The 21,633-nt window shown below is 38.8% G+C and overlaps 1 pseudogene; it reads right to left on the bottom strand.

Annotated features, from left to right (window-relative positions):
• The window catches only part of LOC115950357, a 54,342-nt pseudogene extending 33,051 nt beyond the window's left edge, over positions 1-21,291 (bottom strand).
• Positions 21,292-21,633: the final 342 nt, after the last annotated feature.

Raw genomic sequence — 21,633 nt, 5'->3', positions numbered from 1 at the left:
GGGAGAGGTTCAAGATTTTTGAGGTCGAACCGAGGTCGAACTGTGATGATGTCATAATTAACTTAATAATTAATTAAAGCCTAAATATAGATATTAAATTTATAAAACTAGCAAAATTGACAATATATCTATATATGTGAGGGAAATTTAATGATTTTCAAGCATATATTTAATAATTAAATAAGAAAGTTAATAAAATAAAATAATAACCATGAAACATTAAAATTTATGATTAATTTTTGAAGTAAATTTGAATATCTTTGAAGGATTTTAATTATAATTTTTTTTTATTCCTTGTAAGAGATAGATAATTTAATTAAGTAGAATAAAATTGTAAAAAAAAAAAAAAAATTGCTAGGGGTTGGACAGCACGGTTCTCACCGGTTCATGCAGTCCAACCCCGGTTTTAGCGGTTCACGGAATTAACAAAAAATCCGGTTCTTTAGGCTTAAAAAACTGGTTTTCATCCCGGTTCTCGGTTTTCACGGTCCGACCTCCCGGTCCGGTCCGGTTCTAAAAACTATGATTCTCATTGTTCCAATGGCTTCTTCTTCTTCCCGAAAAAGAAGAGAGCGCACCCCAAGCCTTTCTGAGGGTGAAGGTTCTTCTGGTTTTGCTCTGAGTGAATCTCACGAAGTCACTGAACGTCCGGCCTTTCCTTTACGGGACCCCTGGTACTCTCCTAGTCTATTTTTTCCTCAGGTGTCTCATGGCGAGGCTCCTCCATCCCCTCATGCTTAGACGTTTTCTAGTCAGGCGGGTTTTGCTGGTTCCGCCCAGGTTCTAGACCCTAGAGAGATTTTCGACCTTCAGATTAGACAAGGGCTTCGAGAGGCGGTGCCTATCTTTTTTGATTTTGTTTCGTGGAAAATCCAAGGTTGGCCCATCTGGGTAGATAAGGAACTATCCGATGGGGAGTTTGTGGGTCGCCTAGAGCGCGCTGGTATCCTAAAAGTGGTGGTAATTTCCAGAAATCTTGAGGGTTTCAGAGACGCCAAAGGGCTCAGGCATCTGGCACGCCGTTGGTGCCCTTCTCTTCATACTTTTTTCTTTTCTGTTGGTGAGTTGACAATTACCCTGGAGGATGTGGTTAATAACTTCTTTCACCCGGTATTTGGTGATGAGAGTCATTTTGATATTAGCCTTTCTGAAGAGGATCTTGTGGTGGAAGATAAGATGTTTAGCCATTTTGGCGGTCGCACTGCCTTTCCCAGCGGTAAGCCGGGCAGAATGGGGAGATAGGTGATGACCCTTTCCCGTGAGAAGAATAAAGAAGTTCGGTGGGCTGGTTTCCTAGCATTCTGGCTTAGCAAATTTTTGTTCAGTGAGTTCCCTGGGTATGGGGTTAAGTCTTCCTTCTTTTCGTTAGCGATTAAGTTGGCTCGAGGTACTCAATACCCTTTAGCCCCTTTGTTCCTGGGCCATGTTTATTCTCAATTGGATCAGCTTCATGGAGATGAGGTCAAGGGTGATTCTTGTTATGTGATTACTTCGTCCCTTCATTGTGCTATTCTTCAGATTTTCATGTGGGACCGTTCTTCAGCCACTTTGGCTAAGTGTAGGAATTTGAAGTTTGTGAAGGATAAATTCCAAGGATCCCCTGATTTAGTGAAGGGTCTTTGTGGTAATTTGACTGATACTTTCCCCATTATCTTTCGTTGGATTAGTTTGAAAGGTGGTGGCCTCAACCTTGTTGAGTTATTTGATCAAGCAGGAAATTTACGTTGGAGATCTCCTCGTGAGTTTGGTCCTGGCTTTGCCTGTGACTCTGTGTTGTCTTCCTTTTTAACTTCTACAGGTAATACTTTTGATCTGCGTCATGGTGATGAGGGCAGTTTGGCTTATCTTGCTTGCATTAGCCCCTCTTGGCTTCCTGTGCCTTCTTTGAGTGGCCCAAGATACACCCATTATTCAGCACACCGGGAGCTCCGGCAGTTTGGTTTTAACCAGGACATTCCCCTAATTTTTAAGGATATAGTGCCGTCCCTTCCTTCTCTGGATTCTTTCTTGAGGCTGCAGGCCTTCTCCTATTGGTCACGGAGGAGCCCCCAGTTTGCAGTGCTTAACTCCCAGAGAGGAGTTTTTGCTTCTAACGACTATACTGGCTACTGGAGAAGAATATAGTAGTCTTTTGTTAATTATGTTGGCTTTGGTACAGTTAAGGAAACCCTTAGTCTTAGTATTTCCTCTACTCCAACATCCAATAGATGCTTATCCCTGCTCACTGATGGGATTGTTTCCGCTGTCGTAAGTAGCAAGACTGGGTTTGTAGAATGACATGCCTCCAGGGGAGGTTAGGTGACATATGCACAAGATTTTCCGGGAACTTGGTTGGGTTGTGGTCTTATTATTGGTACTTCCTCCGAGGTACCTATTAAGAAAGGTGCAGTGGAGACAATAAGTGTTGCTACACCTGCAGGTAAAGGCAAGGATGTTAGGCCAGAAAAGACGAAAACAGTTGATATTGAGGAAAGTACAGAAGGCGTGAAGGCTGGTCCTGAGGCGAAAAGGAGAAAGATTGGGAAATCCCAGACACATTTGGTATCCTAGGAAGACAAGGAAGTCGGGCAACCTTTGGCTTCAAGGACTCGGAAGAAGACCAAGGTAGAGTCTTCTTTTTCCCAGGTTCCTGTGACTTCTTTAGTCCATGGTCCTTTAGGATCCTTTAATTTTGTATCCCAACCCCCCTTAGGACCCTCTGGGCGTACTTGTAGTAAGCAAAAGACCTCCAAAGAATCTGTAGAGAGAGAGAGAAGGGCAAGACCTCTTTCCTTCTTCTCTCTTTTTCATTTGTTAATATTGTTGCAGTTACTTCCTCTTTTTTAGCTAATGAGCGATTGTTTCCTTTGCAGTCCAAACGCAAGTCAGACTTCAAGAAGGGCAGAAGTCAATCGTCTGATGATGATGTGGTATGGATTTCCCTCATTCATGCCTTTCCGTTTGCTCTGGTATTGTGTTGTTTGTATCACCCTGTTGTCTTCACTTATTACTGTTTTCTTTTCCCCTTCTTTTTTTTTTTTTTTAGGTGGAGGTGTCCCCTCCTATGGCCAGTAGAGTTTTGGAGGAAGAAACTGTTACAACTCTTTCTATTGCATTTTCCATTATGGAGGAGGAGCCCCCTAGTGGTGGTATGGCTGAAGAGACCGGGCAACCGATGCAAGGTGTCCAAACTACTCAGGATCCCAAAGCTTCCAAGATCCCTGCATCTCAAAGTCCTCAGCTTGAGCAAACTCCTAGTCCCATCAGAACCGTTTTTCCTCAAACATTGTCATGTAAAGAGACTTTGGGAGGCACACCTTTATCCAAACAAACAGGTGAGCCGTATTTTCCTTTAAAATAGTGTTTCATCTCTATTTCTCTTTTTTTTTTTTTTTTTTTGTTCCCCTTTTTTTTTTTTGAGTTTCTTCTTTCCTTTTTCCTTTTAGGTCAAGACAATGTGAGGTCTGCTACTAGTGTTGCCTCCTCCTTGGAATCAGAAAACTCAGAAGGTGAGTGTAGATTGTTCCCACTGTGTTTCCTCTTTCTTCCTTTCTTTCCCCATGCCCTTTGCTTTTTCTTCTTCCATGGCGAAGCCCCCTGCATCTCTTCCTTCCTTTAGCCGTTTCGCCACAGTTTCCTCACCCTTTCTTCAAATTGCTTTTTGTCATTTCCCAGAATCTTCGAAGAAATCAGAGGAGCAGGAGGAAGAGGCTCCGCCTCAAGAAGCTGGTATTGGTTTGCTCTCCTCTTTTTTTTTTTTTTTTTTTTTTTTTTTTTTTTTTTTTTTTTTTTTTTTTTCACTCCTCCCCTTTTCTCTTTTTTTTTTTTTTTAAAAAAGAAAAAGAAAAAAGACTACATCTATTCTTCCTTTCTTTTTTTTTTTTTTCTTCCGAGTGTTGATACAGGCATTAGAGATTCTGAGCCTGCTATTCCTGAGGGAGTTGTGAGATCTGTTCAGATTGCTGATCTTCAGACATAAAAAAAGGCTGCAAGTTTTCCAGTTTCTGCAGGCGGGGACACAGTGATGGGAGATGTTCCAGGAGTGGCTGCCCCAGATCTTGATTCAAGACTTTTCTCCTTCTTAGCTTGTTTTGATCTTATGGAGTTCAGCAGCCTTCCTGCCAGCCACTTCTACTCTTTTGAGTCTTCTTATGGCAGCTTCCTGCGCTTCTCCGTGCTTGTTGAAGGTCTGCCGCTGTTAGAAAGTTTGCTCAAGAGTCATGAGGATTTCACTAACGGTTTTAGGGGAGGTGTTTTTCTGGGTAATATTTTGATGGAGTTGCTATGTGCTGTGCTGGTTTCGTTGAGAGATTCTTCTGTGGACTCTTTGTTTGAAGAAAAGCTTTTGGAATGGGGAGGGGTGGTCCAAGACCTTCTAGAGGCTAAGTTCAATTTGTCCTTTTTGCTGGATCATTTGCGCATATTGGCCTGCATGCTGTTTCAGAGACAAACCTCCAAGAGCATAGATGCTGAGATTGTTGTTGCTGAGGAAACTTTGGCTCGTGCTCACAAAGCTTTGCAAGATTTGAAGGTCAAAAGGTAGAGGATTCTTTCTTCTTCAACTGTGCCTGTCATTCCTCCAGATGGCTCCTTGTTGGCTGGCCTCATTCCTTAGTTTTTTCTTCTCCCTTTTTAGATCCGTATAAACAATTTGGGGTTGCATAAGTTTCTATTTTTTTTTTTTGAACACTGCTCTTTTTTTTTTTTTAGCTCTGTGTTTGTGTTTCAAGACTGCTCCTAATTTCTTTCAAATAGCATGTGGATTTGCTTTTCTCTTTGATACATTGCTTTTTTTTTTTTTTTTTTTTGATACATGGCTTTTCTCTTTTCTTTCCTGAGTCCTGACCATGGTTCCTACAAGCTTCACTGTAGGTCCTGGACCAGGTACCCGGTGGTTACTTTGTTGTGTAAGGTACTGAACTGGGTACACGGGTATCTTTTTTTTTTTTTTTTTTTTTTTGTATATATATCTTTTTTTAGATACGATCCCAGTTCATGAACTTGACATGTCCCCCTTTTTGCCAAGTGCTAGGCTAGGTATCTTGGGTGTTTTACTTTTGCCTGTGATCCTAGACCTATGCACTTGAAACTGTCTGTGGGATATTTGGAATCATTTGTGAGGTGGATCCTGGGTCATGTGTAAAAGGGTATTATATACCTTTTTTTTTTTTTTTTTTTTTGACTTAGATATCCTCTCTTAATTCTGTCCAAACCTGGACTTTGCAATATTTAAAACTCAAAGATTGAAGAAAAGAGGAACTTCATTAAAATATGGTCACCATTTAAGGAACATAGAGAAATCATTTAATATAGTACGGATCACAGAGTGTCAATCTTCCATAGGTTCCTGAACAAAATCATTTAGACAAGAATTCATGACAAAAGCTAAGAAAACGATAAAACAAAAACAAAAACACTTAGCGGGTTGTGAAGTTGGCGAAAGGATCCTGACGTATTGAGATCCCTTCCTCCTTATGCATAGTATTGTTTCAGCCATTTCCCGTTTATGGGTTCTGTCAGGACTGTCCCATCTTCTTTTGTAAGGTGGTAATACCTACTTTCATGGGCTGTCCTGATGATGTAGGGTCCTTCCCATTTTGGGGTGAATTTGGAGGGGCTCAGTAGGTTCCTCCTTACATGTTCTGCCATCCTTAGTACCAATTGCCCTTTAGTGAAAGTCCTTGGGTGTACTGTTTGTGCATATGCTCTAGTCATTCTTTGCTGGTACCTCTGGCTTCTTTTCTTGGCTAGTTCTCTTTCTTCTTCTACCCCTTCCAAATCTGCCAATCTCCTTTCATTGTTTGCATCCTCATTTTCTTCTTGGCTTTCTTCAAGGACCACCCTTGGTGTAGGAATAACTAATTCCATAGGGCTGATAGCTTCCGTTCCATAGATTAGGGAGAATGGCGAGAATCCTGTGGCTGTCTTTACAGAGCTCCTACATGCCCAGAGTACATCTGCCAAATGATCACTCAATTTCCCTCCATATTCATGCTTCATCTTTTTAAGGATCTTCAACATCACCCTATTGGTGGCCTCAGTTTGACCGTTTCCTTGTGGGTTTTATGGTGTAGACCTCCCATGTTTGATGTGATATGCCTCAGTTAACCCTTTCATGTCTTTGTTTATGAATGGGGTCCCGTTGTCATTGATCAATCTTCTGGGGATCCCGAACCTTGTAATGATGTGATCTCGAATAAAATTTGCTACGGTTGCTCCAGTGGCCTTTTTCAAAGGGATGGCCTTTACCCATTTTGTAAAGTACTCGGTGGCTGCCGAGATCCATATGTAACCATTGAATGAAGGGTTTATAGGCCCTATGAGATCGAGCCCCCAAGTGTGAAAAGGCCATGGTGTCGTCATATCTTGTAAAACATTTGGGTGAGTGTGAATCGCATCTCCCAGGACTTGGCAGGCGTGGCAAGTTTTGACTAGCTCCTCAGAGTCCCTTTTCATCGTTGGCTAGTAATATCCCAACAATAATAATTGTTTATAAAGCCTTCTTTTTCCCAGGTGACTCCCACAATCACCGGAATGAACTTCCTTGACCACTTCTCTAGCTTCTTTTGGCCCCAGGCACCTCAGGGGATCCCCACTGTATCCCTTTTTGAATAAGATACTGTTTTGCAGGAAATACTTGTTTGCAAGTTTCTTGAGCTGGTGGGCTAGTGTCCTGTCAGTTGGCAGGATCCCTTGAGCCAAATATTCTATGAAGGGAACTCGTCATTCTTCTGCAACAAACATAGCATAGTTTTCTTTCTTATCTATTGCCAGGCGACACTCCTGACATTTTTCCTGCATAGTTGCTGCCTCTTTGTTCATATTTAGCCAGTAATACCCTATGCGTTGCATTTTTCTATATAGGCTGATCTTTTCTGCAATTCCACAGGCTTGGGTATGTAATTCTTCTAGCTTCAGCTTTCCTTCCTTCTCGTTGATGCACTTGGACAAGATTCCACCTGGCAACCTTATATACAACTCTCCTTCTATCTGAGTGTAATCTTTTAGTTCTTTGATGTTTCCTTCGGGTCCTGCTTTCTTCATCTTTTCTTTGACTTCGCTCCTCCAATCCCACTGTTTGGACTCTCCGGGGTACATCCCTTGGAGGATCCTTACAATAGAATGTTCCTGCCTTCCTATTTTTACCAGCGTGTCTCTTCCTTTGAATGGTATTTGGGATCCCAAAGTGGGGAGCACATCAGCAAACCTGTTTTCACTTCTTTGAGTGTACTCTATACTAAAGGTCTGGAATTCCAGCTCCAGCCTTTGTGCCCAAGTTTTGTAGGCTCTAAACTTTGTTCCCGTAACGCAAAGTCACCTTTCACTTGGGAAACTACAAGATTGGAGTCTCCCAACACTCTCATATGCTTTACTCCTATACTGAGTGTTATAGTCAGTCCGGTTAAGTACGCCTCATATTCAGCTGCGTTATTAGAGCATGAGAAACCAAGCTTGAAAGACAAGGGTATGGTGTCCCCATTCTCACAGCTTAGTGCGATTCCTATCCCATTTGAAGTTGTTGTAGCTGACCCGTCGAATCTCATGGTCCATTTCTTTCCTGGGATCTCTGTTACTGCCACCTCACCAGGGATTTCTTCACTCAGTGGACCTTCCTCCTTTCCTGGGAACTGAGCCAGCAGATCTACTACGGCTTAGCTTTTGACAGCTTTAGGAGTTCTAATGCCTATGTCATATTGAGAGAGCAAGACTAGCCATTGTGCTATTCTTCCCGTGAGAAGGGGCTGGTGTAGAAGTGCCTTTATGGGGTGGGACTTAGTTACCAAAAGGATTTAGTGAGCTGAGAAGTACCTTTTTAACCTCTGGGACGCGTAGATGATTACTAGGCAAGCTTTCTCTATTCTGGGGTACCTGGTCTCGGTGTCCTTGAGTGTCCTGCTTACATAATAAACAGGTTGCTCATTCCCCTGGTCATCTTCCTGTGCCAGTAAAGCTCCTATTGCCTGGGAATTTGATGCCAAGTATAACAATAGAGGTCGCCCACGTACTGGTGCCTGGAGGGTGGGAAAATTATTCATAATGTACTGAATTCTTTGGAAAGCCTTCTGTTGTTCCGTTCCCCAGGTAAACTCTATTCCCTTTTTCAATAGTTTGGATAAACCTGTCATAATTGAGGCCAATCCAGGCACAAATCTCCTGATATAGGAGACCCTTCCTAGGAAGCTCTTGAGCTCCCTCAGAGTAGTTGGTCTTCTCATCGTGGCGATGGCTGTGACCTTGGTTGGATCTACACTTATGCCTTTGTGATGTACTAGAAACTCTAGGAACTTTCCAGCAGACACCCCGAAGGCATATTTCATGGGGTACATGCGTAGTTTGTACTTCTTGCATCTTTCAAAAACTTGCTCAAGTACTTGGAAGTGTCCTGTTTTAGTCTTTGATTTGACCACAATGTCATCTACATAATCTTCCATCTCCTCATGTATCATGTCATGAAAAATGGCTGTCATAGTTCGTTGGTACATAGCCCTTGCATTTTTGAGACCAAAGGGCATTACAGTGTAGTAAAAGTTCTTGATTGAAGTTTTGAATGTCGTTTTCTCTGCATCTTTGGCAACCATATGGATTTGGTTGTACCCACTGTACCCATCCATAAATGAGAACATTGAGCTTCCTGCAGTTGAATCTACAAAGAGGTCGATATTGGGCAGGGGGAACTCATCTTTTGGGCACGCCTTGTTTAGGTTGCGAAAGTCCACACAGCAACGGATCTGACCATTTTTCTTCTTCACAGGTACAATGTTGGAAAGCCATTTTGGGTGTTGGATGGGTTTGATAAAACCAGTTGTTAGCAGCTTTTTGACTTCTTGAACTATCTGAGCTTCTACCTTGGTGTGAAAGACCCTAGCCGACTGAACTGTTGGCCTCATTCCTGGGTCCACATTAAGAGAATGAACTACCAATCCCGGGTCTAAACCGGACATTTCATCATAGGTCCATGCGAACACATCTCTGTATTTTTGGAGTAAGACTACCAATTGTTCCCTTTCTTGTGCCATCAGCTGACTGCTAATAAAGATAGGCTTCTAGGATCCCGACTCGGTTCCTAAATTTATTTCCTTTAATTCTTCCTCAGGCTGAATTTGGGCTTCCTTGACTGGCTCTTCTAGGATTTCTTCTTGGGCCATCATGCAACTTGGTGGTCTGGGACCTTTCTGCATGATGCATTCAGGTCCCGCGCACCTTCACAAACGATAGATTAACCTTCCTTCGGGTTCTCGCACCACCACACATTCTCGGGATCTTGAAGAGCTGAGCTCCCTTTTTTGCCTTTTTCTTTCCAGATGGTTTCTCAGGTCACGGGTGCCCTTTCCTCCTTCTTCTTCTTCTAGGATAGGTGCCCTTGGAGTACCTGGGGCGGGGCTCTCATCATCTGGCTCTAACTCATCACAAAACATTGTTTCTGTGAAGTTTACTTCTCCCTGGCTAAAAGGGTTACGGTTGGCAGGGATTCTCACAGGCCTCCCATTCAGTCTCCCTTTAATGCATTGATGGAACGTAGATGGAATAAGGCGGTGTTTATGGAGCCATGGGCGTCCCAACAACACATGGTAAGATACTTTTGCATTAATCACATGAAATCTTGTTAGGGCTACTATCGGCCCTACCCTTAAGGTTAGCTGTACGTATCCTTCTGTTGATTCCACTAACCCCCCTAAATCCTGTTATCTCCATGGGAGTCCTCAGGATCCTTCTGCCAACTAGGCCCACAACTTCCAGGGTACTCAAGGCTATGAGATTGAGTGATGCCCCTGTGTCCACCAGTGCTCTTCTAATTTGGACACCATTTATGGTGGCCATTAGATAAAGGGGCCTATGATGGTCCTGGTGTTCAATCTCCATGTCCTCATCGGTGAAGGTTATTGCATTGGTTGTCTCTAGGAAAGCTCGACTAGCATGTGACTCTGCTGTGAAGCACTCCATTCCCGAATCTGCTGCTATGCTCATGAGAGACTCTGTGGCCACCCTTCTTGCTTTTGGTCCAAATCCTAGTTGGTTGAATAGTGACTTGAACTTGGGATTCTTCTAGAGGGTCCTGACTGTGCTTGGGTGGAAGGATCCTTCGAATTCTCTTGCTTCTGCCGGGTTCCCATGGATTACTACTACTACCACCCCTTTCCCTTTGTGGTTAGGCAAGGGGTTCCTCTGCACTTCTGGCTCCTTCTGAGTGAGTTCCAGGATTCCTTCCCTTAACTTTTTGTGGAAGAGTCTACGAAGGGTCCAGCAATCCTTGGTGGAATGCTTGACATAATTATGGATCTTACAAAACGAAAGGTTCTTCCTTTCTTCTTCAGTTGGCGGCCTGGACAAAGTAAATGGCCTAACAACTCCATCTCCAATCCATTTGTCTAAGACATGGTTTAACTCCTTAGTTGTACATGGGATCACCGGTGGTTCCTCGAACACCTTCCCGTCTGGTCTCTTCCTTTTCTTTCCTACTGATGCTGTCATAGCTTGGGACACTGGCATCCTTTTTGTCCTCATAGTTTGTGTTGTCCTTCTGGTTCTCTGTAACAGGTCAGCAAACTGTGTGATACATAGATTTTCGAGATTGAGCCTGTAATCAAAAAGCATGTTGGCTATACAGGTTTCCACAAGCTCCTTCTCTTCGTGGTCTCCATAGCAATCTAGGGACACATCTTCAAATCTTTTAATGAATTGGACGAGATCCTCTCCCGGTCTCTGCCTTACCATCTGAAGGTTCTAGAAAGTGATCTTGTCCTCATCGGGGTAATATTTGGCACAGAATCTTTCCATCATTTCATCCCAGGTTTTGATGGACTCGAGTCTCAGTGTGGTGTACCAAGTGTATACTCTATCCACTAAGGATTTAGCAAATTCCCTTAGACATAGTTTTCTGTCTCCTACATAGGGGCCCATAGTGTGAATGAACCTACTTATATGTTCCACAACACCTCCATTTCTTCCATCGAAAGGATGGAACTTTGGGGGTTCATACCCCTTGGGGTATGGTTTGTCAAGAAGTTCTGGAGGGAACGGGGGATCCTGAGAGAATTACTTAGGGATCCCCGAGAGTTTTTCCCTTTCTTGCTCTAGGAGGGTACTGACATCTGCCAGTGTTAAGTATTGGGGGTTGGCTCTCCCTCCCATTGCTGATCCTCCTTCTGGTTGCGTTCTGTCTTGGTTACCAGCAGGGGGAACATTGTCCCTGATTTCCTGTGTCCTGCCTTCTTTGAGAAGGCGAACTTCTTGCTCCAGATCCTTCAACATTGCTGTCATCTGAGCCATGAGGTCTGGTTCCTGCCCTGTGTGCCTTTGTCCTAACACAACCTCCTGCTTTACCAGGGGTACCTCGCCTCTTTGTTTGGAAGCTACCCCGTTTTCTCCCACAGGCTCGGAGGTCGTAGGTGGCACATTAGTTCTTTTGCTATTTCTTTGTCTTGGAGGCATACTCTATGAAGGGATTGCTTCTTCCCTCTTCTTTACCCAGTCCCCAGCGGAGTCGCCAAAATGTGAGAGTGCCTTTTTTTGTAACACTCAGGCCCAAGGATCCCAGGCTGAATAGTTATGGTTTGGTGGACCAGACTTTGATTCACCGTAGCTAACAGGCTGTTTAAGAATCAAGTAGTGCACAGGGGATGCTTCCTACAATACATATAAACTAACAAACAAGGATATTTGTATTGAATGACAAATCAAAATAGCAAAGTAAATGCAGAGAACAAAATAACAAAAGCACAAAGTAACGTTATAAGGATCCTTAAACCAGTGGAAAGTATTTCATTGAATTTTTCTTTATTATGGTTACAGTACGCTCACTAAGACGTGATACAAGGTTCAAGCAAGCTCAAAAATTACAGCCTTGAATGGTTATTCCAACCTTCAAGACTTGCAAAGTTTGATTCTTTTTGAATCCAAGTATGTGCAATAGTGGCTTTTCTAGGATACCGGGAAGTAGTGTTACTAATTTTCCCTGAGTTTTCTCTTCTTTACAGAATTTTATCAATAGTTCTTTCACCCCTAAATTCTCTGCCCTTCTTCACAACCTTTCCCTTTTTTTTATAGTGATATTCTGGAGTCCCAAGGGAACCACTTGTTCCCTTGTTTTGTCCTCTGGTCAATAGGGCATGTATTGTGCCCATCGCTTAGCAGGTTCCGTTTCCCTGTTTTTTCATCCTCTCCTTCCTTTAGTTTTGATTTCTTTGAAAGTCTATGGCTGACTACCTATTTCGGGACATGTTGAGGTCACGCCTTTCTCGATCCCACTTTTGGCAGTTCTTCTTTTTTATCTTTTTTCTCAGACAGGCGGAATCCCGTTCTGCCGGTTTGAAAGTCTTCCGCTGCCATTCCTTTTTTTATACTTCTTCATTCTGGTTCCCCGAGGCGCTTTCCACTGTCTTAATCTTTTGTTGACTGTGTTTGTACGCCTAGGAGGATCCGAGCCTTTTGGTGGTCGCTGAGGATCCCGACTCAACTTTCTTCTTCAATCCCCTGACATGGGCTTCTCTTCCTTTTCTTTTTTTTCTTTTTTCTCATAAGCTTCTGGGCCTCCTTTTTTTTTTTTTTTTTTTTTCTTCTTGATTCTCCTTTTGGGCTTCAAGCCTCTTGGGCCTGCCATTCCTTCTCTTTCGTGGCCCCCTTGCACTTATTACTTTGGGCTTGGGTACTGTGATCTTTTTAGACCTTAACAGAGAGTTAAGAATTTTCTTGATTTTACTGGTAAACAAACATCGAAAAATGAATTCTACATCATTTTTAATTACGCAACCAAATATTGTAAAATGAAAAAATTTTACTAAAAAATTTTACTTCGAAACAAATAGAGCATAATCACGATACAGATTCTGATAAATTGGTAATGACATTTCAAATTCAAAATTGTTGATGATGTAGTAGCAATCATGCGCACATCACAAGATTTAAATTGGTAGGCTTTAACAACAACAAAATAATACTAACAGATAATATGTCAAAAGTTATGGGCATGATTGGTAGAAGGATTTTTGTTTTTGTTTTCAAAACAATATAATTTAAAAAAAAAAAAAATTGAACTTGAAACTAGTTTTCAGATAATAATTTTTATATTGTAAGTGTTTGCCTCTCATTTTTAAAAAAAAATTTCAAAATACTAAAAATAAAAAATAATTGTTTGGAGAGACCATTTCTATTTTTGAGATTTTTAAAATTTTTTTTACAAAAAGTAACATGTAGAATATGTCGATTACTTTTTTTCTTAGAAAATGATAAGAAAATAGAGCTCATCATGTACCTTTTTTTTTATTTTTTATAATGATAAGTTTCAAATTTGAAGGGTGGGAATTCTTTTTATAATAAAGATAAGCTCCTCAATTTAAGAGATAAAAGAGTTTAGACAAATATGTGACGTTCACTATTTTCAGTTTTTTTTACAACTATTTCATTAAAAACATTTTTTGTATTCTAAAAATACCCCTTTAGCCATTTCAAAATCCTGTTCTAAATCAAGAAAATAAGATATAATTTTTTGAAAACTGTATTTAGAATATATTAGGCAAACAGTAAATTCAAGTATGAGAACTGAGAACCACCATTTATGGATTGCAAAACAAAAACTATATTTAAGTACTCTTATCAAACAGGCTCAAAATATCTTGATGATTAATTATTCAAATAAAAGTTTAAAAATCAAATTGATAAGTCAATATCTAAGAGTAAAATTTAAAAAACCTGTCAGGTTTAGTTTTTTATTTTTTATTTTTTATAGAAATTACTTGCTACATTTACTCAATACTACTCTTGAGAGAAATGTAAGCAATATAGTATAATTTTAATTATCGCTAACTTATGTGATACACGATACAATTTATATATACAACACACACACACACAAATGTTCTCTCCTTTTTGCAAACAACATGTTAATTGAGGAATACTGTAAAATTAAGACTCAAGTTTAGGAATGACATTAATGTTGGGTGCAAAGCACCGTGTGGGTCCTGCCCACATGCCTTGTCAAAGCTCATTTATGAGCTTGCTTCCAAAAGTCTTCAAGTCAGCCATGCCTCTTAGTGAGACTTGACTCAGGTGTGTCTAACACGTTGAAGGAAGAAAGAAAATTGGGTGAAGCAAAAGGCAAGGGTCATTTGGCCTTGTGGAGAGCTGAAGCAAACAGAGAGCCATTTTGGCCTTTTGTGTGAGTTTGAGCAAGAAACACGGAAAGGAGAGAGCTTTAGCTTGAGAGATGCAGTCCGAAGAGATAGAGAGAAACACAATGAGAGTGTGAGAGAGTGAAAAAGAAAAATGAGACATTTTTCTTTGCTCAAGTTACACACAAGGAAGATAAATTGGAGTTTTCATGGAGTTTTTGAGTGCTACAACCATGGAGAGTTTGAGTATTCAGAGGAAGATTTTACTATTGGCTTTGTGGTGAGATTGTATTTACTCCTTGAGATTTATTTGTTGTATATCCAATTTATTGTGGACTCAAGTTTAGCATAAATTTAATAGTTGTAATCTCTATTTCATAGTGGATATTTTTCAGAGTTGTCCTGTGGTTTTTCCCCTCTACACCAGAGGGTTTTTCATGTAAGATTTGATGTTCTTTTGTGGATGTGTTTATGTAGTGCTTGCTAGATTTTTTTTTTTTTTTTTTTTTTTTCATAATATTGCTATTGCTTGGTAGTTTTACATTTAATTCCCGATTTAGGATCCCCCCCCCCCCCCAACAATTGAATCATGTAGTCGTTTATCATATAACATACATTACATGAATAACTAAAAGCCGAATCTAATGCAAGTTCAATTAACTTTATTGCTGTGACTATACCATAGGGGAGGTCTTGCCGAAAAATAGCTTGAAGCCATGAATATTAAAAATATTACTCCTCCCATTCTTATTAATTATCAATATGAATATATATATATACACACATGAAAAGGTTGTCTTATTTAAAACCCAACTTCTCTCCCACTTCACGCCTTGAAATGTACCTTTCTTGTAGAGGGAAAGACACTTTCATATCTTCTTAACCTAACAAACCCAAAACAATAAGGGAGATAGCTGCTTGAGCTTCTCTCCCACTTCACGCCTTGGAATGTACCTTTCTTGTAGAGGAAAAGGCACTTTCATTCATATCTTCTTAACCTAACAAACCCAAAACAGTAAGGGAGATAGCTGCTTGAGCAATTTCCCTGGTTACAAATACGTACTTCAACATGTGGAATTCCTCAGCGACATCCAGTGCTGCTGTTCCGAAAATATCGACGAAAAGAGCTGTCGGCCTAGGCTTCAGGGCTGAGATTGTGGACCCGAGAAGGGGATTGGTTTCTCGCATGATGGTGGTAAGCGTTGTGAAGATCGGAGAATTGGGTTCGACTTTGTTGGAGATGTCCACGGGTGGTAGTTGGATGATGTCTAGGAGATTTTGAGCCCTGGCTGACTGGATGGTCTCGGATTCGCCGGTTGAGGCTTTAGATTCAGCGACGACGAAGAAGGTGACGTGGAGGTTGTGATCCACGACGAGGCGATTTCCGAGCTCAAGGTTTCAGACAATGTGGCCAACTTGTGGGCTAGAGAGTAGAGACTATGACTACGTGTGTTTGTGGATTTGAGGTAGCCATGGAAGTCAAAGATAAGATATATAAGATAAAGATGAGTGTCTAATGATCGATGAAGAAGATGGATGTTTTGCAACTTATGGGACAGTGAGTGGTAATCTACTAGCATGTGATTTCATAGAAGGTGCAGTGAGATTTTTGTGCTTGCATGTGCACCGCAAATTTGTAGTGACAGACACAGACAACTGACAGACACCGTGTGCAATTCCCCCCCCCCCCCCCATACCAACATTTTTTTTTTTTTTTTCATTTTTCACTTTTTATTTTTATTTTTATTTTTATTTTTATTTTTCTTAACTTTTTTTCCTCACAGTTTTTAATTAATGGTTGAGATTGAAAGTTACTTTTTGCGACTATCAACTTCAGTAATTTATAGATATTGCATTAGGTGCAATACCCCAAGGATACTGTACGTGTAATAATCATTATTATAAGCAAAATTGTTGTCAAAATGTGAATCATGTCTTGTATTAATTGTATTGTATTGTGTATGTAAGATCTACAAACACTTAATAAAATTATATTAAAAAATTATAAATATACATATATAAAAGGTATATATTAATTATAAATTAGGAAAATATTCAATTAATGACCAATTTAATCATTACTTATGTAATACTGTCATATTTAACAAAGTTAAATAAATAAATCAAATTAACATATTTTATTTGATTTTTGTAGATTATTGGATTTCTTTTCTCTCAATTAATTTTCAGTTTCTACTTACTACCAAAAAAAAAAAAAAAATTGTATTATATATATAACCGAAACTTTTGAAACTCCTATATTTTTCCACATCAGCATTATTTAAAAAAATAAAACTATTAAAAAAAATAAAACCCTAAACACCGTAACTATTTCTAACTCAATAACTATTTCTCCCCAAAACAAACCCGATAAAATTTACATTCTTCAACCCCTAAACAAAACCCAATACAAAAACCTATTTCTCAATCTCTGTCTCTCCTTCAAATGCAAACTCAGCCCAACAAACACTGCAAGACCCATATGCAGGAACCCAAAAAGGGAAAAGCTAGACGCAGATCTTTCTCTCTTGCGATGGTAAGTGAATTCAACTAAGCCACATCAGACTGCTGGAACGGCTACAGGTAAAATCTTTTGTATTAATTTTGGGTGTTTAATAGGATTTAGGTTCGGCTTTTGATTTAGAATTGGTTTTTATTAATACTCGAAACCTAATATAGGTTCTCCCTCAATTTTAGTTCCTTTCAATATATCAAATTTTACTACAGGATTGAAATAGTAAAAGGGGGAAGGGCAAGCTGCTTATATGGCTTGGGGATATGGGTTTTGGCATCAAAATCAACCCCACATCAGAATTGTTGGATTATAAACTGTCATGGGGTGGGATTGTGGAAACATATGTGCTAATCAGAAATTTCAGCTTTTACTAAATGAAGCAGGCTTGATTTGATCACAGCAAGATAGAGAGGTGTTCATTGTCCAAATGAACCTTTCTATCTCTCTCTTCTTTTTTAAATAACTATATTCCAAATGACCATAAAATTGTATCAAAAGTATTTAGGATAATCTAATAGAAAACTTTCCATCCTTACTGAAATAGTGAAATGGCTGTTTAATTAATTGTTCTAGAAAAAACATAGCAATTATTTACTTTTTTGTTGATGGGTTGGTTTGATTTTCTTTAAACTTTGTATTACATGTTGATATTGGTAACATAAATGTGTATACATATGTTTTGTTTGAAACATAATTTCCAATTAGCTTTTGTATAGCAGATAGTTTAGCCTCACTATAAAAATTGCTGGTGTGTCTTGAACTAAATAGAATTTATTTAATTAAGCAACCTACTTATTTTAAGATAAGTGTTAATGTAATTTAAAAGTTCCAGTTATTAAGCCAAGAGCAGCAAATTTTGTATTTAAATCTTTTGGAGATTAGTGTGGAGGATTTCAATTAAAAAGAAGCTTGGATTTTCCACAAGCCAAAAAAATATATTAATACATAAATAAAATTTTTTGGCTAAAAGAAGCTTTTGTATTTTGATTTTCTTAATTGTAAAAATTGGCTTTGTCATAACTAAATGAGCATATCTTATAACAAATCGATGACATTTAATTGAATCTTCTTTGTTCATGAAGGTAGTAAATAATGAACTTTTTCTGTGATCATGAAGAACCAAGTAAGGGTTTCCACCAGGTATATAAAATTTGTTAACTCTAACAAACTTTAGCAATTTAGGAAAACCTTTTAACATTTTTGGCAGTTATAAATAAACAGTACAAAGATGTGAATATAAATTTGAAATTCAATTAATTTGTATTGATATTATTCTTGAATTACAAAGTTAGAATTCAATTTGCGCTGGTAAAATTACCATCAAAGTTTGAGATTTTGACTTTTCATTGTATTGTAGTTCATCTATTTGATTTTTAAATAGTTTTTATGTTTGTATTTGTGATTAAAATGAGTTTGGACGCTACAATGGGTCATGAGCCGTACTCACAACCTAACCAAGCATCAACAATATCAACAATGACAATGATAGCAAGTTACTCTAAAGTCTCTATCCCTGACTTGGCTATGTTTTTAAAATACTTTTGCAACCACTTTAGTCCTACACATCTACTTCTCTATTTGGTAACCAAATTTGGTTCTATTTGTGGAGCTAAATTTCAGTTTCTTTGTTATTTGTATATATCAGTATATATTATATCTTGATATTGTTTAGTCATTTTATCTTCAATCATAATTCAAATTGTTCATGAAATCTTTGATTTGAAAGGAATTGTCTTAGAGTGGTTTGTAAGTAGATTTTAATACGGTAGCAACATAAAGTCAAATTTCCATTTTAAATGTTAGGTATGATTAAGCACACATCAATCAATCATTAGAACGTAAAAGGAAGTTAGAGGATTTGTAATATAAATGCACAAACCCAGAAGATAGTTGGAAGGGATTGCATAATTTGATGATGGTGGTGACAACAATGTTCCCTCATCAAGTAGTTTTTTCATCTTGTTATTGCAATTTTTTACTAAAAGCATTGTATGTTTGTTTGTTTGTTTGTTGTTGTTTTTTTTTTTTTGCGCTTTAGTTTCAAATTTTCAATTGATGGTTTCAATGTTTTATATACTTCTATGGTTTGAAGAATACTTCTTTAATGATTATATAAAAAAGAAAAAAGAAAAAAAGATTAGTGGTGCTGGCATTGTAGAATTCAACAAGTCATGGATTATAGAGCGCCTCTGTGCACAAATTTACTAATCTATTGTTTGGTTTGTTATCCGCTCATCCAATAACACCCTTGCTATCCTTGCTTCAAGAGGTAACAATGCAAAAAAGCTTGACGAGCTAAAATATTGAAAGTTGCTTCATTCTGCTCTCTTCAAATATTATGATTATTTGCTAGTGATATTTCCGCTTTATGGTGTTTTTAAAACAAGACTGCTTTTGAAGCAATTTGTATCTATGTTAATGGTGTATATATTGAGAATGATTAATACTAATGGTATGGAATATTTATATAAAATCATGACTTTAACTTTTGTTGAGGGCTTCAAAAGTAGGAAATGAAAATTATGGGATTCTTCTTTGAAGACAACCATCTGTTCCTGAAGTGAGAAGCCAACATTTCATTGGAAACCAGGTAGTACCATCCTTATAAAAGTATTCAACAGACTTCTCAATTCAACCATAGAACCCTTAAGTATCCCATCCTCAAATGTTTTTCCTTCTCTTGAGATGTTATATAAAATGTCTCAAAAATCTGCACTGCACACTGTTTTGAATAACTTTTTGCATTGTTTTTAAATAACTTTTTGTAAACCAATTTTTTTGTTTCGTATGTCAAGTTCTGTAAAATGAACAATGTGAGTTTGTTTATGTTGGTTGAAAAATTCTAATTTTTTAGAGATAGTGAGTGATTTCGTTTTGATAGGCCACAAACTGAATGACCCCTTGTGATAGAAATTAATTAATTAATTAGCCAAGTTATTAATTAATCAATTTATCATGCAAAAACGTGGTAGTACAAACAAATCACCAATAAACTAATTATGCAGTGGAAAATAAATAACACGGTGATTTGTTTACGAATAGGAAAAACCTAACGGCAAAAACCCCACTAGGTGATTTTCAGGTCACCACTCCCGAAACTCCACTATTATCATAACAAGCGGTTATAAGTAAAGGAATCCCAAGTACCTTACCAACCTACAGTTGAACCCTTACCCCAATATTCAATTGGACTTATTCTGTAGTGACAGTTTTCCTTTCTGATGCATGACTTCAAGTACGTGACTAACCAATTGTGCAGATCCCAGTACGCGACTTCAATCACCAACTAAGAGGATTGTTGGTTGCAAAATTCTTCAGTTCATCCACACGATGAAGATCAAGAAGATGCTTGGTCACAAAACCCTACGGTGCACATACACAGCAACTTCTTCAAGAGAAAGAGATGAACTAGGGTAACAACTTCGTCTCCGGTCATAATTTGCTTGAACAGAGTTTGCTCAAAGTTTGTGCAACTTGTGAATTGTTTGACGGCTCTTAAAACAATCCTTTTATATGTCTAGGGTTAGGAGAAAAGAAAACTCAAAGACATATTCACAGATCCCAAGAAAATTAGATTTGAATTCTGAAAATCTTAAACCTCGACAGATAGGAGGTGTCGAGCAGGTGTCGAGCACACTGGGCTTTGAACAGCTTTCTTAAGCTCGATAGATGTAGCTGTCGAGCTTTAATGAATTTGCACTATCAACTTGTTTTCTTGGACAGACTTGAAGGTTTCAACACTTGATCTTGACACATGGTTTCTTGAAGTATTTAAACACATCCTAAATCTACTCAAATACAAGTAAAGTGCGTTTTGTCAAAGGATAAACCAATTACATAAAATCATGACATATGTTCTTAACATGTGAAACACATATGTCCTAACAATCCCCTCCTTTGGCAATCCGTGACAAAACCACGACAAACAAATGAACATATGAGAGAAGTCATAAATCACTCAACTCATATTCACTTGTTGAATACCATAAAATCTATCCTAACACAAACTCTTGAAAAACTTTGCAAGAAGAGAGTTTATGGCAAGTAGACTTTGACAACCTGTATTTTTGAAACACTTTAAACAAAACTCATCAAGACATCTTTGTGTGAAACAGAAATAATAGATTGCATACAAGTATAAGAAACATGTGTATTAAGGGAGAAAAGAAACAACACATGAAGGGGTAGGTGAAAGAAAGACATACATCAACATAAATAAGGAGATAAGTACAAAGTATGTCTATAAATGGTCACAAGACCTCATGTACAAGAATAATGTATCTAAAAAGAAAGAAAAGAAAAGATACATAATATCCTCACTACATCCCTCAAAACACATCAACACTCCCCCTAACAAAATGGTCCTATACTAATTCTCCCCCTAAGAATGACTACTCTCATATCAAAACTACTCCCCCTTTTTGTCATGAGTGACAAAGGATAAGAGTGTCAAGTAGACATCTCATCGGTAGAGCTAGCATCTCCATCAGCATCATCGTCATCACCATCATCATCATCATCCTCATCCTTAGAATCAGAAGCCACAGGAGAAGGTGGTGAAGGAGTAGCCTCAGGACCAAAACCACCCATGGACGCTTGTTGTCGTGTAATACGACCGACACGAATGTTCACCTGATACAACTTCATAGAGAGTGTATCTAAGCGAGCATCTATGCGTTGCAGCTGCGCCATGATGTCTCCTAAAGTTACATCGCCCGAAGAAGAAGGAGGAGCGGATGTGGATGGAGTAGAATGGGATGGAGTTGAACGGGAGGGAGGAACTGCTGAATTCGACTGCTGCGATCAAAGCTAGGCCTCGCTACGTTTAACGATAGTGTAATCTATGGCACACATAACGGTGAAATGGTCAGAAGAGGGAAAAGGAACGAAAAAATGGTGTGAGATCCTCGTGATAGCAGAAGGAAAGATGAGCTTATCACGGGACGCTGAATCTAGATGAATATCTATAATAGACAGAATGAAATGAGAAGGGAAATCTATAGTAAGATGCTCAAGAAGAGATAACAAAAATTG

This window comes from Quercus lobata, chromosome 6 (genome assembly GCF_001633185.2).
Source record: "Quercus lobata isolate SW786 chromosome 6, ValleyOak3.0 Primary Assembly, whole genome shotgun sequence".
Taxonomy (NCBI): Eukaryota; Viridiplantae; Streptophyta; class Magnoliopsida; order Fagales; family Fagaceae; genus Quercus; species Quercus lobata.
This window is presented reverse-complemented; position numbering and strand designations above follow the sequence as displayed.